Source organism: Polypterus senegalus, chromosome 5 (genome assembly GCF_016835505.1).
Source record: "Polypterus senegalus isolate Bchr_013 chromosome 5, ASM1683550v1, whole genome shotgun sequence".
NCBI classification, from domain to species: domain Eukaryota; kingdom Metazoa; phylum Chordata; class Cladistia; order Polypteriformes; family Polypteridae; genus Polypterus; species Polypterus senegalus.
In genome coordinates, this window is record NC_053158.1 from 188,536,117 (window position 1) to 188,552,983 (window position 16,867).

At 41.5% G+C, this 16,867-nt stretch overlaps 1 protein-coding gene across 1 annotated transcript in view; it reads left to right on the top strand.

Annotated features, from left to right (window-relative positions):
• The first annotated feature begins 12,722 nt into the window (after positions 1-12,722).
• The window catches only part of LOC120529737 (alanine aminotransferase 2-like), a 90,626-nt gene continuing 86,481 nt past the window's right edge, over positions 12,723-16,867 (top strand). Inside the window, exon 1 of the mRNA XM_039753809.1 lies at positions 12,723-12,764. The gene's annotated coding sequence lies outside the window, so the exon portion shown is untranslated. The remainder of the gene's footprint in view (positions 12,765-16,867) is intronic.

Consider the following 16,867-nt stretch of genomic DNA (forward strand, 5'->3'; position numbering starts at 1 on the left):
AGGAAGTCTCCCCCACAGTCACGTGGGCTTGGGCCCACCACCATCTGCGTTTCACTAGACTTCAGTAGTTTAATGTGTGACGGCTGGACGCTGAGTAGAATACATTCTGGCAACTCCAAAATGACACCTGAACAGGCTTCAGTCTAATGTTTAATGGATGACGCTCTGGTGCTGTTTGTCTCTTTGTACGGGGCCTTTATTTTTAAACCTATAACAATCATTAACACGCATGTTTTACAAGTGCAGCACATGAATTTTAAACAACTAGCTAAGAGTTTTCTTTCCAAAGGCTTAGCCAATGGGCCACAGGCATCCATTAATGAGTATTTCACACAGCCTCATGCAATGAGCATCATGGCATCAAGTCCTGTGCCCGGGTGTTGTCTATGTGGGGTCTGCACATTTTCCCCATGTCTGGGTAATCAGATTTATCTCTCAAAGCTCTAAATGCATACAGTTTGGTTAAGTTTTATATTCTCCATTTGGTTCATTTGTCATTGACATCTGGTGTAGCCCCTGATAGCTTCAACACTGCAGTTACAGAGCCTTGACCCAAATAGACATTTTTCTTTCATTTAGCTCTCTGCTGCACAGTTTAAAGTTACAAATCAAACAATCCAGACATGATTAAAGTGCACATTGCACACGTTCATTTAAAGCTCTTTGCATACGAGGTGTGGCAGAAAAGTAATGAGACTGATTTTTTATTTACCAAAGTTTTTATTTTTTTCAAACGTCAATGTTATCCCCTTCAAAGTAGTTCCCTTGGGCAGCTACACACCGATGGAGACGTTGTTCCCACTGTTGGTAGCAGCGCTGGAAGTCTTCAACCGGTATGGTCTTCAGCATGTCCGTTACACTCTTTTGGATGTTTTCTAAAGTCCCGAAATGACGTCCTTTGAAGACATTTTTCAGTTTAGGAAAAAGGAAAAAGTCACACGGACTGAGGTCAGGTGAATAAGGGGGCTGGGGAACCACAGGAATGCCTTTTGAGGTCAAAAATTCTGTTATGGAGAGGGCAGTTTTTCGGCACCATTTTGGCACAGACCTTTCGCATGTGCAAATGTTCAGTCAAAATTTGATGAACGGTAAATCTGTTCAAATTTAATTGTTCACTCAACATTCTTAATGTTACACGACGGTCTGATCTCACAAGAGTGTTCACACGTTCGATGTTTTCATTGGTTTTCGATGTTGAAGGCCTCCCTGAAAAACTTGAGCTTGGGATAAAGAATGTTCCCCATAGGCCTGTTTTAACTTTTCAAACATCACACTTGTCGTTTAATGGCACAACGCTGCTCCAAATTCCGCTGTTCCATTTTGCGTGACGCACAACCTAAAACGCAACTTCGCTAATAGCAGTCACAAAAATCCCGTAGTTAACGGAAGGAGTTGAAACTTGCACTGAGCTATGGGAGGGTACTGATACACGTGCTCTATCAAGGACAACAGCGCAGCATTGCCAGATCGCTTGCAGTGTTGCCAGATCGCTTGCAGTGTTGCCAGTCTCATTACTTTTCTGCCACACCTCGTATATTTTGGTCTCACAACACTTTTTCTACATGGTTCTCCAATTTTTCAGTGCACCATAATGTTTGGGACACAGCAGTGGCAGGTCTATTACAGCCATCATATTTAGTTCTTTGTCACTGATTCTTCACATGCAATGACAGCTTGATGTCTGTGATTCATAGAGGTCACCAGGTGCTGAGGGTCTTCTCTGGCAATGCTCTGCTAAGACTCTAATGCGGCCATCTTCAGCTCCTGCTTGTTTCGATGGGTTTTCTTTTCAGCATATGGAAGGTCTGCTCAGTTGGATTGCAACCGGGTGACTGGCTTGGCCATTCAAAATTTTTCCATTTTTTAGCTTTGATAAACTCTTGTGCTGCCTCAGCAGTCTGTTTGGATCATTAACTTATTGTAGGATGAAGTACCTTCCACTGAGTTTGGAGACATTTTCTGGAACTTGAGCAGATCAGAAGTTTCTACACACCTCAGAACTGCCGTCAGCAGTTCCATCATTAATGAAGAGAAGTGTGCCAGGACCCGTGGCAGCCATACATGCCCATGCCATAACACCCCACCACCATCATGTTTAATAGATGAGGTGGTCTTCTTTGGATCTTAGGCAGTTCCTTTTCATTTCCACACATTGCTTGTGGCATCACCCTGTTCAGGTTCATCGTCGTCTTGTCTGTGTATAAGACCTTTTCCCAGAATTCTGCAGACTCCCTTTTGACAAACTGTAATCCGGCCATCCTATTTTTGTGTCTAACAAGGGGTTTGCATCCTGCAGTGTGGTCTCTGTATTTCTGTTTATGAAGTCTTCTGCTGATACGTCCACGTCTGTGTCCTGTATGACAGGCATTGGGGGCTTTTTCTTGACCATAGTGAGGATTCTTCTGTTGTCAGCAGTGGAGGTCTTCCTTGGCCTACCAGTCCCTTTGTGATCACTGAGCCCACCAGTGTGTTCTTTCATTTTTGTGATATTCCAGACAGTTGATTTAGGTCATCCTAAGGTTTTTCCGATGCCTCTAATGGTTTTATTCTTGTTTTTCAGCCTCAAAAAGGTTTCTTTGACTTTCATTGGCACAGCTCTTGTCCTCATGTTGAACAGTACCAACTGCAGACTCCAAAGGGTAGAAGCAGGCCGAGGTATCTGATGGGGCAATGAAACCCACCTGAGGAATCACAAACACCTGTGATGCCCCAAACATTATGACTTCCTGAAGTGGCGGGGACCATGTAGAAAAAGTGTGACCGAAATCCCCTTCAATGAACGTCTGCAATGAGTGCTTTACTCACAATGTCTGAATTGTTTGATGTGTAATTTTAAACTCTGGGGAATTTATGGAAAAATGTGTCTTTATCCCAAACATTGTGTAGGGCTCTGCATATTGCTGATACTTAAAAAACGACTTTGGATATTTCCAATTTTATTCATTTTCATCCTGTCTCTCCTCTTCCTTTCCTTTTTAAAGTTTTCTAAAAATATGTTATAAACCAACAACAACCAACAATCTAATTGAACAACTTCATACTGGAAGTCTTCTAAAGGCCCATAGCATACAAATCTATAGAAGGTTACTTGTGGCAAAATCAAATGCAACCCAGCATACAGCGAAAATATAATGCATATGCACGGGTGTATTTCATATTGGCACAGCTTTATCCATCCATCCATCCATTATCCAACCTACTATATCCTAACTACAGGGTCACGGGGATCTGCTGGAGCCAATCCCAGCCAACACAGGGTGCAAGGCAGGAACAAACCCCGGGCAGGGCGCCAGCCCACCGCAGGGACAGCTTTATCAAATGTATCAACCAAATGATTGATTGCTTTTATGTGTGGCACACAATTTCCATGTCAGTCTAAAATGCAATACAAAAATACATTGCATTTTAATTCATGTTCATAGCGCGTGTGTCATAACTGAAAGCAAAGCTGAGCTATTGCATTTCACTTAGTGGTGTGACCACTAGGGGGTGTTGCAGCTCCTCAAAACCCAGACACCACTGCACAGACACAAGTCCTGGGTTCAAGTAAAAGGGTTATTATAATAAATTCCCTTAACAAAAGGCTTCTTTGTATATAATAACTCCACAAGAAGAACAATCGCTATTCTTTATCTCTTTCTGCTCTTTCCACTCCTCCCATGTGAGCTTTGTCCTCCTTCTACCCGACTCTGACTTGCTTAAGTGAGGCAGAGCAACTCCTTTAACCCAACACCATGGTGTACTTCTGGAGCTATGGCATATACCATTGGAAGTTCTACCGGGTCTAGTGAAACCTCCTGAAAGCAGGGATCATAAATGTCCACAGCATTCACCTGGCGACACCCATGGAACCCAAATGGGCAGCTTGAAGTCAATACGGTTCCCAGCATGCTTTGTGGATTTATGGAATCCTCCCCAATCTCTCCATCAGTTGAGTGAGGGTCCTTCATTTACCCCTGCAGGGATGCTGACTCACTCCACAAACTGTTGGCTCCACATGCCAACCTCATGGCAGAGACAGGAATTCTCCTGCCTTTTCTTTCTTCTGGCCTCTCAGCCAGGTAATGGACTGGGACCCATCCTGGCAGGGATAGCATGCCATCCATGAAAGCAGCTGCTCTGTGTGTATTGCATTTCGATTCAAGACCATGGATTGATTGTGCCAGAATTGAAGATAATCAAAAGATCAATGAGCATCTAATGGTGGGGCAAGGGGCAGAGACTATTTCTATCTTGCTTCCTATTCTTCCTGGATAAAACAAGTTTAAATGATGGATGGATGGATGATTAGGTGTGATTTTGTCAGGCTTTCTGTTTTCATGGGCTTCCCTGTCACTTGCTCTGAAGCTACTCATTGGCATGATGGAATGCAGGCTCATATGTTTGGCGACTGATGCATCTTTTCAGTGCTATTGCAGTATTCTCAGATTGTTTTTGCTGAAACAGGCCTTAACAAATTAAAGATGAATGAAAGCTTTGTGTTTGGATTCCTTAGGAAAACATTGCCCTAACCCTTGGCCTACATCGTCTATGCGATTTTAAAGTACAGGTATGTCCCTTGGAATGCAAACAGATAAGTTGCACCTTTTAAAGAAACTGAAAGTTTTAAACCCTTTAAACAGCACTTCCTTGAGTGGCAATTAGAATGATTTTACTTTGTTTTGTTTTAACTCCTGATCCTTTCTGCACAGGCAAGGAAAGCAGCTTCATTGTACTCCACTGGAGCAAACAGACAGGCGCTGCCACTCTGTGCAAGAAACGACAAACAATTACAGAACCCGAGCCACCTGCTCATTTGTGGGGCCTTTAATATGGCAGGGCCTGTGATGTTGAAGTCATCTCCTTGGCAACAATTGGGGGACATTTTTAAGATTCATAAGGACAAAGAAGTTCATTGATGTTAGACGTGTTTGCCATCCAACTTGCATTGTCCTCAGCTCCACACTTTGATGCTAATCAGCTCTTTTACTTCTTATCTCAGGAGTTTTCTGTTTGCCTGTGCGCCTTTCCCCTGCAGCGCCTGCTGCTTAAATATAAGCAGCATTTGTTCAGCAAGGTGACCTGAAAGCATGCCATCTCGGTCAACAGAAGGAGTCCTCGCCTGCTGCCAAGAAAGTCAAGAGAAGCTCCTTCTGCATTATGGCGTCAGCTGTGAGCTCGGAAGTGAAGCTGACAGGAGGGGCGGAGGTGCACTTCTGGAAACTGCTGAGCGGACACATCGTCATCATCATCTCCAAAAGAGACATACAATAAAAGTGAACTCATTACAACTAACATGATCATCGTAAAGTCTTTGTAGCAAATTGACTGGGGTGAGAAAAATAATCACTATAGTATGGTAAAGCTTAGCCCACAAAGACACAGACAAGTGAACGTGAAAGGCACTATACACAATAGAAACAGATGTGAAAAAGGGACATATAACACAACAGCAGATAGATAGATAGATAGATAGATAGATAGATAGATAGATAGATAGATAGATAGATAGATATGAAAGGCACTATATAATAAGATAGATAGATAGATAGATAGATAGATAGATAGATAGATAGATAGATAGATAGATAGATATGAAAGGCACAATATAATAGATAGATAGATAGATAGATAGATAGATAGATAGATAGATAGATAGATAGATAGATAGATAGATATGAAAGGCACTATATAATAAGATAGATAGATAGATAGATAGATAGATAGATAGATAGATAGATAGATAGATAGATAGATAGATAGATATGAAAGGCACTATATAATAAGATAGATAGATAGATAGATAGATAGATAGATAGATAGATAGATAGATAGATAGATAGATTGGCACTGTTTAAAAGATAGTTAAAATGTGTACAGCTTCTGTCTATCGCTTGATCCAAGGACCTTGGCATTGATAGTGAGAAGAGATGCCTTTCGACGTTGACATGGGATCCTCTCAAACGTCTTTGATTATGTTTCGTTAGCACATACAGTACATTTTTTAGGATGGCCAGCTCCTGGTGGATTGATTTTTTTCCACTTTTAGATTATCTTTCATATTGTGAAATGATTGGTTTTGAATTCCCATCAGGTTGCTTAATAAAGGCCACAGCACACTAGATTAGATTAGACAGAATTTTTTTTGTTTCCAGAGTAAATATGGCTTTTTAGAGAAACTCATTAAATAAAATAAATAAACACACATACGCGCACACACATGTACTATGTTCTGAACACACACCATTGTTAGTAAAAAGATGTACTGAATTGCTGTTACTGTAATGGAGCCCTAGTCTCTTTACTTGATGCACTTCTGCTGAATGATTCTTTGGCTGGACATCCTCAGTGTTGGTGTGTTTGAGAGAAGATGTGCAGCATTGTTCATCATGGCACTCAGATTTAGTTTTCATTCTCTCCTTCTCTACTACCTCCAGGGGGTCTAGACTGTGCCCTATAACTGAACCTGCATTTTTAATCAGCTTGTTGACTTGGTGGGCCTCTCTTGAAGTGATGTTACCAGCCCAGTGTATAAAATCACCCTGGCCATCAGAAAGTTGTAGAAAGTGTGATGGATGTCCCTTCCAACATTTGAGGAATTCAATCTCCTAAGGAAAAAGAGCCTGCCCTGCCCTTTCTTTTACAGTTCCTCTGTGTTATGAGACCATTCCCACCTGTCATTAATATGGACCCCCAAGTACTTGTAGGAGTGGACCACCTTCACATCCACTCCTTGAATAGAGGCTTCTTGGTGCAGTGAAAGTCAATAAGCAGTTCCTCGGTGTTGCTGATGTTAAGTTGCAGACAATTCTCAAAGTTCTCCCCTTGACTCCTCTCCTCTGTCTCATCCCACTTTATCAATACACCCCATTAATGCAGAATCATCTGAGAATTTCTGCAGGTGACTGGACCTGCTGTTACATTTATAGTCTGAGGTGTATGGAGTGAAGAGAACTAGAGACAGGTCTGTTTCTTGTGATGCTCTGGTGTTGCTCACGTCTTTATCAAAAACACAGTTGTTCAGTTTCACAGATTGTGGTCTGCCTGATAGACAGTCCTTTATCCAGGACACCGTAGGCTCATCTACCTGCATATCTCTAAACTTACCCCCTAACAGGGATGGCTGGATGGTATTGAAGGCACTAGAGAAATAATAATAAAAAAAAAAAACCCTCACACATACTTTTTGATTTAATTTAAAATACTTTGTTAAGCCATAAGGAGAAAAGTAATTTCCAGTTGCTGATTTTGTTTCCATAATTTTTGTGAGTTGGTGGCCATCACCTGTGACAGACAGTAGTGTAGTTTCACCTCTCCAGTGATGAAGTCCAGCCATCTGTGACGTCTTTGATTTTTTCTTAAAGGAATAATTAACCGAATAATGCTATTTGTAATATTTTACTTACCCATGTACTTTGTAGTTGTAAAGAAACAATTTCCATCTCATATTATCAGAATAAAGAGAAATATGTTTATCACAGATCAGAACTCCATGATACACTCTTAAAAATAAGAGTATTGGCACTTTAGGTTGTGTAGTTCTTCATGGAGCCATCACTGGATAAAGAATCATTTCATTCTCTGATGGGATCTTTACATATGAAATTAGTTCTGTGGGCTTTGTAAAAGTTCCTAATATACACTCACCTAAAGGATTATTAGGAACACCTGTTCAATTTCTCATTAATGCAATTATCTAACCAACCAATCACATGGCAGTTGCTTCAATGCATTTCGGGGTGTGGTCCTGGTCAAGACAATCTGCTGAACTCCAAACTGAATGTCAGAATGGGAAAGAAAGGTGATTTAAGCAATTTGGAGCGTGGCATGGTTGTTGGTGCCAGACGGGCCGGTCTGAGTATTTCACAATCTGCTCAGTTACTGGGATTTTCACGCACAACCATTTCTAGGGTTTACAAAGAATGGTGTGAAAAGGGAAAAACATCCAGTATGTGGCAGTCCTGTGGGCGAAAATGCCTTGTTGATGTTAGAGGTCAGAGGAGAATGGGCCGACTGATTCAAGCTGATAGAAGAGCAACTTTGACTGAAATAACCACTCGTTACAACTGAGGTGTGCAGCAAAGCATTTGTGAAGCCACAACACGCACAACCTTGAGGCGGATGGGCTACAACAGCAGAAGACCCCACGGGGTACCACTCATCTCCACTTCAAATAGGAAAATGAGGCTACAATTTGCACAAGCTCACCAAAGTTGGACAGTTGAAGACTGGAAAAATGTTGCCTGGTCTGATGAGTCTCGACTTCTGTTGAGGCATTCAAATGGTAGAGTCAGAATTTGGCGTAAACAGAATGAGAACATGGATCCATCATGCCTTGTTACCACTGTGCAGGCTGCTGGTGGTGGTGTAATGGTGTGGGGGATGTTTTCTTGGCACACTTTAGGCCCCTTAGTGCCAATTGGGCATCGTTTAATTGCTACTTGAGCATTGTTTCTGACCATGTCCATCCCTTCATGACCACCATGTACCCATCCTCTGATGGCTACTTCCAGCAGGATAATGCACCATGTCACAAAGCTCGAATCATTTCAAATTGGGTTTCTTGAACATGACAATGAGTTCACTGTACTAAAATGGCCCCCACAGTCACCAGATCTCAACCCAATAGAGCATCTTTGGGATGTGGTGGAGCGGGAGCTTCGTGCCCTGGATGTGCATCCCACAAATCTCCAACTGCAAGATGCTATCCTATCAATATGGGCCAACATTTCTAAAGAATGCTTTCAGCACCTTGTTGAATCAATGCCACGTAGAATTAAGGCAGTTCTGAAGGTGAAAGGGGGTCAAACACCGTACTAGTATGGTGCTCCTAATAATCCTTTAGGTGAGTGTATGTAAAACATTAAATTTTAATGTACAGGGTGGTCCAGATCTAATTATGCAGAGCCAAATCATCTGGATGACTTTGATTTATGCGGGGACGATTGCAGTTTGGGGCGAAGACAATTCTTCATGTTGTCAGTTCGCACACTTCTCGATGGTCCGGGATTTTTCGGGTGATTTTCTATGTAATAAACTTAATAAGTTATAGCGTAATGAAAATTGCATAATTAGATCTGGACCACCCTATATAGTGGGCTAACTAGCAGCATACAACAGATGAAGAAAACCTGAACTTAACCTGTGTGATTGTATGGAGCAAGTGCCCCTTTAAAATCCTTTAAACTCAGTGGTATTTTATAAATCTGTTATTATGTATTCATGGTCTAAATAAATAAAGAATATTTCTGGAACCTTCATGTGAATATTTCTTTGGGGAACCAAATTTATTTTTAGCAATTTCCTTTTATTTTTACAATAGTATGGCCAGTACTGTACAATGGCAAACAATGCAGAAAACTTCCATAGCTGTGTAATGTACCTCTGCAGAAATGTTTTTTATGTATGTATTATGTAGTATCACACACCACATGAATGTCAAATATAAGAATTGTCGATTGTATTTTGTAATACCATTGATTAATATTAATAATAAAGTTGTAGGAGTCTGGAAAGACCTACAGTTGTGGAAGAAACCTTGCCAACCTTTAAAAAGTATCTGGATGCAAATTACGAAAATGGGCCACCTCTCATTTGTCAAACTTCTTATGTTCCTATGTTTAAAGAAAAGAGAAGACGGAAAACAGAAGACGAAAACAAGAACTCTCCTATCAGTCTCGTCCTCTGAATCCTCTTGACACCTTGAACTCTGTGTGATGTACTGGCTGGCCCTTGCACGTTTTCCGAACAATCCTCAGCATCCAAGTTAAGGGGTAGGCAGACAATTAATGGACATTAATGTAATGCAATTTCTGACTATCCTAACCCACTTTGAACGCTGGACCATTCCTACAAACTGTAGAAAAATCTAAAACTAGCGTCAAAGGCGCACCAGTCCTGGGGCCTCATGTATAACGCCGTGTGTAGAACTCGCACTATAACATGGCGTAAGCACAAAAGCTGAAATGTGCTTACACACAGAAAAATCCAGATGCAGGAATCTGTGCATACTCCAACTTCCACGTTCTTCTGCTACATAAATCTCGATCAGTGTGAAAAGTAACGCTCGTGCACGCGCTTTATGTAACGCCCCAACTCCTCCCAGAATTACGCCTCTTTGAATATGCAAATCAATATAAATCGCCCTTAAGCTCAGCCTTCTTTGAAAAGACAATGGGAAAAGCACGGGGAAAATATAAGAATTTCAGCGAATACCAAGTGGAGGCAAAGGAAAAACATACCGTGGTATAATCAACAAAATGAAGTTGATCGAGTGACATAGCGTGTTGGAGAAACTTGAAAGCTCACGTTCACAAAGTCGCACGGTGCCGGAAATAAAAAAGAAGTCACATATCAAAGTCGCCGTGAAAAGGCGAGTTGTAAGCCCACTGTCTGAGTGTCATATGAAAGTTTATTAGGGTACAAAGAAAAAAGGCACACAGTGGGGAAAAAGCACAAAATGTCAACTTCAATCTCGACGTTTCCACTTTAATCACGTAGTTTATTTTGTCATTTAGTAGAACATCATAAACTTCACCTTAAAATCGTTTAATTAACCAGTTTCTCAAATCACATCGTAATTAAAGTAGCACGTTAAATGCTTTGTTTTGTATTTGATCTTCTATGTGATCTATGTGTGTGAATCACTACTAGCTTCTTAAACCGGCTCTCTTCTTCCGCCTGGACACAGAATCAATTACATTCGTGATATTACAGCTCTCTGAATAACTAAAATACTGAGATGTATATGTGATATCATTTTCATGATGATAGGAGTTAAAGCACGTTATTAAACATGGGTTTCACGGCGCAGTGATTGTGTGCGACCTTCGATGAAATAATTTATTGCAGCAGTACTCAGGGGCGGCTCTAGGCTCATGGCGACCTTGGGCAGAGAAAGAATTGGTGGCTCCTTCGCCCGCCAATGTCAATATGTTATCTTATGTACGTTGGATGGCCACATCCATTGCGGACCCTGCATAGCCGCCTCATGCTCATGACACAAGCATTTAACTTTTGCCAAAATTTGCCGCTGCGTTTTTAGCTGTGTTGTTATTTTCTCTTTCTGTTTTATATTCAATATATATTGGTGTGGCCGCCCCTGCAGTCCTTGCTTTTCTTTCTCCAAGTAACTGATCACCACACAATCAGCTCTGAATAGACGTTAAGTCATCTGTAAGCTTAAAGTGCCGATTCTTCAAAACGTTTAAGGAACATTGAAATATCTTCATAGTACATGTTTAATTATTCTATCTTTCACGCCAGTCCCAGTGAAGAATATAGATTATTTAAGTGAAGTTAAAGTTTTATCTGTATAATATAATAAACATATTTTGCTGCATTTCATCTTAAAAATGATATCGTCATCATATGTAAATACGCGCTTTGTAAAGTGGCTCAGGTTGTGCTATATTATAACTGTAGTGCAAGTTTACAGTGGGGTGATTCTACTTATAAGTACAAACAGTTCTACAAGGAGCACTTGATTGAGTGCATTTAAAGTTCTTGGGATGAAACTGTTTCTGAACCGCGAGGTCCGTACAGGAAAGGCTTTGAAATGTTTTGCTGTGGCTGAGGCAGCGTGTCCTTGAAGCTGTTTACCGATAATTCTTCTTTCAGATCAGCTGCTGCTGTGATTCACACTCAGATACAGTGATATAAATACTCCGAGTGGTGCAGTGAGAGTGATAAAGATGATCCGCTGTGGCAACTCCTAACGGGCGCAGCTGAAAGAAGAAGAAGAAGAAGGTGCGGTGAGAGTAACAACGATAAAGCAGTTATGGTATTTGGAATACTATCGCTATTCCCTGGACCATTATATTGTTACAAGTTAATTACAATCAGATGCATTACACTAATAAACAATATGCGGTTAGTTTCTGTGTATTTATAAAACCGCGTCAGGAAAATAAAGAGTAATCACACAGGAACAGTAGCACTGCTTTGACGCTGGGTGCCGCCAGTCTGCAAAACCGAGTGGAGAACTTGCGTACGACAAGGTATGAGGTACCGTGGAAAAGTGCGTGGCTTTACACCAAGTGTAGGTTTTATACATCGCGATTTGAACTTGGAAAAGTTCATACGCAACATTTCTGTGCGTACGCACCGTTTATACATGAGGCCCCTGATGTCAGAATGGGGTGTTGGGTTTCGGCACTGTAATGAGCTTCATTCAGTTAGTACATCTTTAGCGATCTACTGCTACAAACGTCACATAAAACCAGTTCACATCATTACACATACATATGCAGCCAAGAATACAAGACAACTGCATTGTTACAATTAGAAAGTGTATTTAGAGTACTGCTATTATTATTACTTTTATTTATTTATCGTCCACTGCCATATAAGTCAATACCCGCCGCAAGGCAGAAATCAGACCCGGGCGGAGCGACTGTCGTTTACAATATCTCCCTTGGGTAGGTTTAGATTCATTGCGTGTCTTTAGATGTGGCACATTACCCGAGATCCTGTATTTCAATGCACAGCGAACAGGGATCTGGCTCAACTCTCATCTCTTAAATACTCCCTCACAAGGCGGACCACAACCACGGATCTTCTTTTCACGATAAAGGCTCGACGAACCAACTTTATGATTGTTCATTCAAGTCCGGCTTTGGGCAGGCAGTAGCAGATTCAAGAAGCGAAGCAAACACCTGAGCACGCAGGCGCACTCCCTCATACTGCTAGACGAGTCTTTTGAAAGCTGTGCACCTGCGCAGTAAGCACAAAGGAATCGGGCTTCGCTTTACCAGGACTCAAGCGCAGGACTCTGCGGCAGAGAGGTAGCAGCACCCTGTGCTGATTTATCAGTAATCTGTTAGTCAATTTGTACTTTATACGCTTATTTTATCGTGCGTTTGTTTCTATCCAGTGGCACTTCTCTTTGTTTCATAGAACTACAGTTTGATGGTTTTGTAAAGCTTCTATAACTCTGCTCAGATTAAACGGGTTTGTAAATGGAAGCGTGGAAGGATGAAAATTTTGCAAGGCGACTCGTGATGGGACGGTGAAAAGTAAAACACATTCTTAATTATTTGTTGTTTTTTTTTTCCCCACAACTGAAAGTTTTGTAACGCCATTTAGTATGGATGTCGTCTACTTGAATGTGTACGATGATGGGCTAAAGTCCAGTGCAGGATTGACTTCCACCTTGCGCCCAGCATTACCAAGACAGGTCTAATGTGTGATGGATTTAGAAAGTATTCAGACCCTTCACTTTCTACACTTTTTATTGTGTTATAGATTTCATGTTAAATAGATAAACATTTCCACATTTTAACACCTGATAGCACCTAATGGCAAAGTGAAAATGTTTTTCGAAAGATTCTTAAAAAATTTCTTAAAAATCAAAAACTGAATGAAAACTGGTGGCGCTCTAAATGGTGGTCAGTTGCACCCTGTTTGCTTTATTTCTCCTTAACATGTGTTGATTGGGGTCCACCTGTGGCTAATTGGATGGATTGGACATTGTTTAGAAAGGGACCTGTGTACCTGTCTGTGCATGTAAAGTCCCTCACAAATTCCAACGTTTTACTGCCCAAAGAGACATGGCCACCTTTAAAACCTCATGTGAGCCACCAGCTATCTAGGTTTAAGCTAAATTTCCTCTTTCCACTCCCTCTTAATGGCAGAGTGGTCCCTGCTTTGTGAGCCATGCTGAGGCTTTTTGACTCCCAGGGATGATGTTACTTTATAAACGGGGTCCAGAGGCTTGTTAATTCTCTGTCAAAATTGTTTGCTTAATTAATTAGCTTAATTTTGCATAATATCCTGTCAAACAGCCTTAATTTGGACCATGTGAGGTACTATAAAATAATCTCAAAACACTTTATTACAATGCAAAATAAAATGTAAACTCAATCATCCATCAATTTACCTTGGTGTCACGAGGAACTGGAGCCAAACCCACATTCCACTATTGACAATCTGTTTCTTTTTTTTGTTAATAGATTGTTGACCATACTAAATCCTCTTTCGGCTAAATATGATGCTGGGAGACTTGTAAATCGTCTAATTTGTGTTGACATCAATGAAGAGGCGTATCCGCGAGAATTAAAAGTTTGGTTGGTTGGTGAACGTGAAATCCCACGAGAGAAAATTTCAAGCCACGCAGGAAAAAACTTTATGCAAACAGATTTGGAAAAGTCCTGCCCACATCTAAAACATTTCCAACCACGCACACGGTTCTATCACTTCTCATTTGTGTGAATGCTATTGTCAGACACAGTTCGTGTAGAGAGAAAGAAATGATATTTACTTACGGGCAGTTATACGTTGCGTTGTCACGGTGTAATTCCAAACACGGAATCAAAATTGCAATATTGACAAAGTAGAAGCGAAAAAAGAGATTGAATATATGGACATGGGTGATATGACAGAAGTAAGTAGATATTGTTTGGCTTTAAACTTTGAGTCAGAGACTTGTAGATCGTCTAATTCGTGTTGCTATCAGGGAAAAGCAGTGTTTCTTTCCAATGAAGAGGCGTCTCCACGAGAATTAAAAGTTTTGTTGTTTGGTGAAATTGAAATCCACATACGTGAGTGGCAGAGACATGAAGTTGCTGGCATGTAGTGCAGACCAGGGGATTGGCGAGCAAAGTGAGCAGGGGGCAAAGCCCCCTAGTTTTTAAGAAGTAGGTCCACGTAAGTTTTCCTTTGAATGTGATCTGTAGTTACCACACTGAAATTTTAGGTTTACACTTGCTCTGAAAGAATCACAATCTGGTATTGATAAAAAAAAAACAAAAAAAAACTTCTCACATATTTATTGTAATGTTTAATGAACCTGTCAAAACACACATAGATTCGGTCCTCTGCCGGTGTGTTAATCTTGTAAGGACTTGCATGATCTGAGAATGCATGACTTGTGCAAACTTGAAAATATAATGTACCAATACCTGCTATTTAATATGGATGGGTCTTTCTTAAGGGTGGCACAGCGGCACAGTGGGTAGCGCTGCTGCCTTGCAGTAAGGAGATCCGGGTTCACTTCCTGGTTCCTCCCTGCATGGAGTTTGCATGTTCTCCCCATGTCTGCGTGGGTTTCCTCCCACAGTCCAAAGACATGCAGGTTAGGTGCATTGGCGATGCTAAATTGTGCCTAATATGTGCTTGGTGTGTGTGTGTGTGTGCCCTGCATTCCTGTGTTGGCTGGGATTGGCTCCAGCAGACCCCCATGACCCTGTAGTTAGGATATAGCGAGTTGGATGATGGATGAATGTGTCTTTCTTAATGGAGAATTGGTTGAAACATGCGTTCAATGATTTTTAGCATTAATCAAACTTTTAGCGCGCTCTTGTGAGTATTGCCCAAGGCAGTGGCGGCTGGTCCTAAATGGCCCCTTAATATGTCTTGGACCAGAAATGCCCCCTTAGATTTCTTCAGCGCCCACTGTGGGTGGTACCGCCCCTGTTGGGAACCTTAGATTTAGACCCTTTGCTGTAGTCCTCCAAAGTGTGCTCTCGTGTTTCCGTTTTGTTGTAATTCTCCTTGAGATGTGTCTAGAACTTGATTGGGGACCACCTATACAAAGTGAAATGATTGGACATCACTTAGAAAGGCACACACCTGTGTACAGAATATAATGCTACACATTTCACACTGTATGCCAAGACAGAAAGAAGCTATGAAATAAAAGCAACTCTCTGTTCACCTCCACAATCATATTGTGGTAAGGCATAGATCGGGGCAAAGGGGATAAAACCATTTGTAAAGCTTTCGGTGTTCCAAGAAGTACTGAGACCTCAATAATGGAAGACGTTTGGAACTACCAGGAGTCTTGGGCCATCTGCCCAAACTGAGTGACAAGGCAACTGGGGTGTCGCTCAGGTTGGAAACTGAGAACCCAATAGTCACTCTAACACAGCTTCAGAGGTCTTCTGCTGAGATGTGAGAACCCGTTGCAAGGATGACCATCTCAGCAGCATTCCATCAATTGGTTAGCGTTGCTAATTCTTCCTTGGAGTCTACTACAAAGGTGTTTAAAGGATTCTGAGAGCTTGAACAAAAAGATTCTTTGGTCTGATGTGAGAAAAGATGAACACTTAGCACCCGATGTCTGGTGAAGACCAGACACTGTCTATCACTGTCCTCCTCTTGTAAATTTCCCCCCCCTAAGTGTGTGGTGCATCTTCCAGCATTCAGAAGTCATGACGTGTCACTTGATTTACATACTGTGGTAGAGGGTTAGTGGATAGGCCTGTACGTGAGTGTGCCTATCTAATTTTCATAGTGATGCTGTCAAGATAAGAAGGTACCCATTTCTCCCAGAATTGGACAAGCAGGCCACAAAATGTGTGGAGGGATAGGGCCGATGTGAGAATTTTCTACAGGTGTTACTCTTGAGGCTTTAAAATCCATGTAGATAAAAACCACTAACCGAACATACAAGCACAACAATACTTTTGACAAGAATAGGACATTCAGTCCAACGTAGATGGTCCACCCTTATGCAGCTAAATTTTGCAGACTGTCATGCAGCGAACTGTTTCAGGCCCCTGGAAGTACAACTATCCACCAAACTGTTTGGTCATTTTATTCCATGAAAACTTTCTAACATTTCTGTTACACCCTTGTGTTCAGTATGTGCTACCTTGCCCTTGCAGAAGAATTAATTTTATAGCAGCAAGTTAAATCCATTCATCATCCATTTTCACAAAGCAACTTATCCAGATCAGGGTTGAAGGGAAGATGGAGGCTATGTCAGTGAGTATTGGGCGCCAATACAGCACAGGGATGAACACACCGACCGAACAATTCAGTTAACCTGCATGTCTTTGGGCTGTGGACGCAGAGAACATGCAAACTCCATGCAGGACCGTGAACCCTGGTTTCCTTAGCACTGTGCCCTGTGGCTGGGCTGGAATCATCACGTCAGGCGGCATAA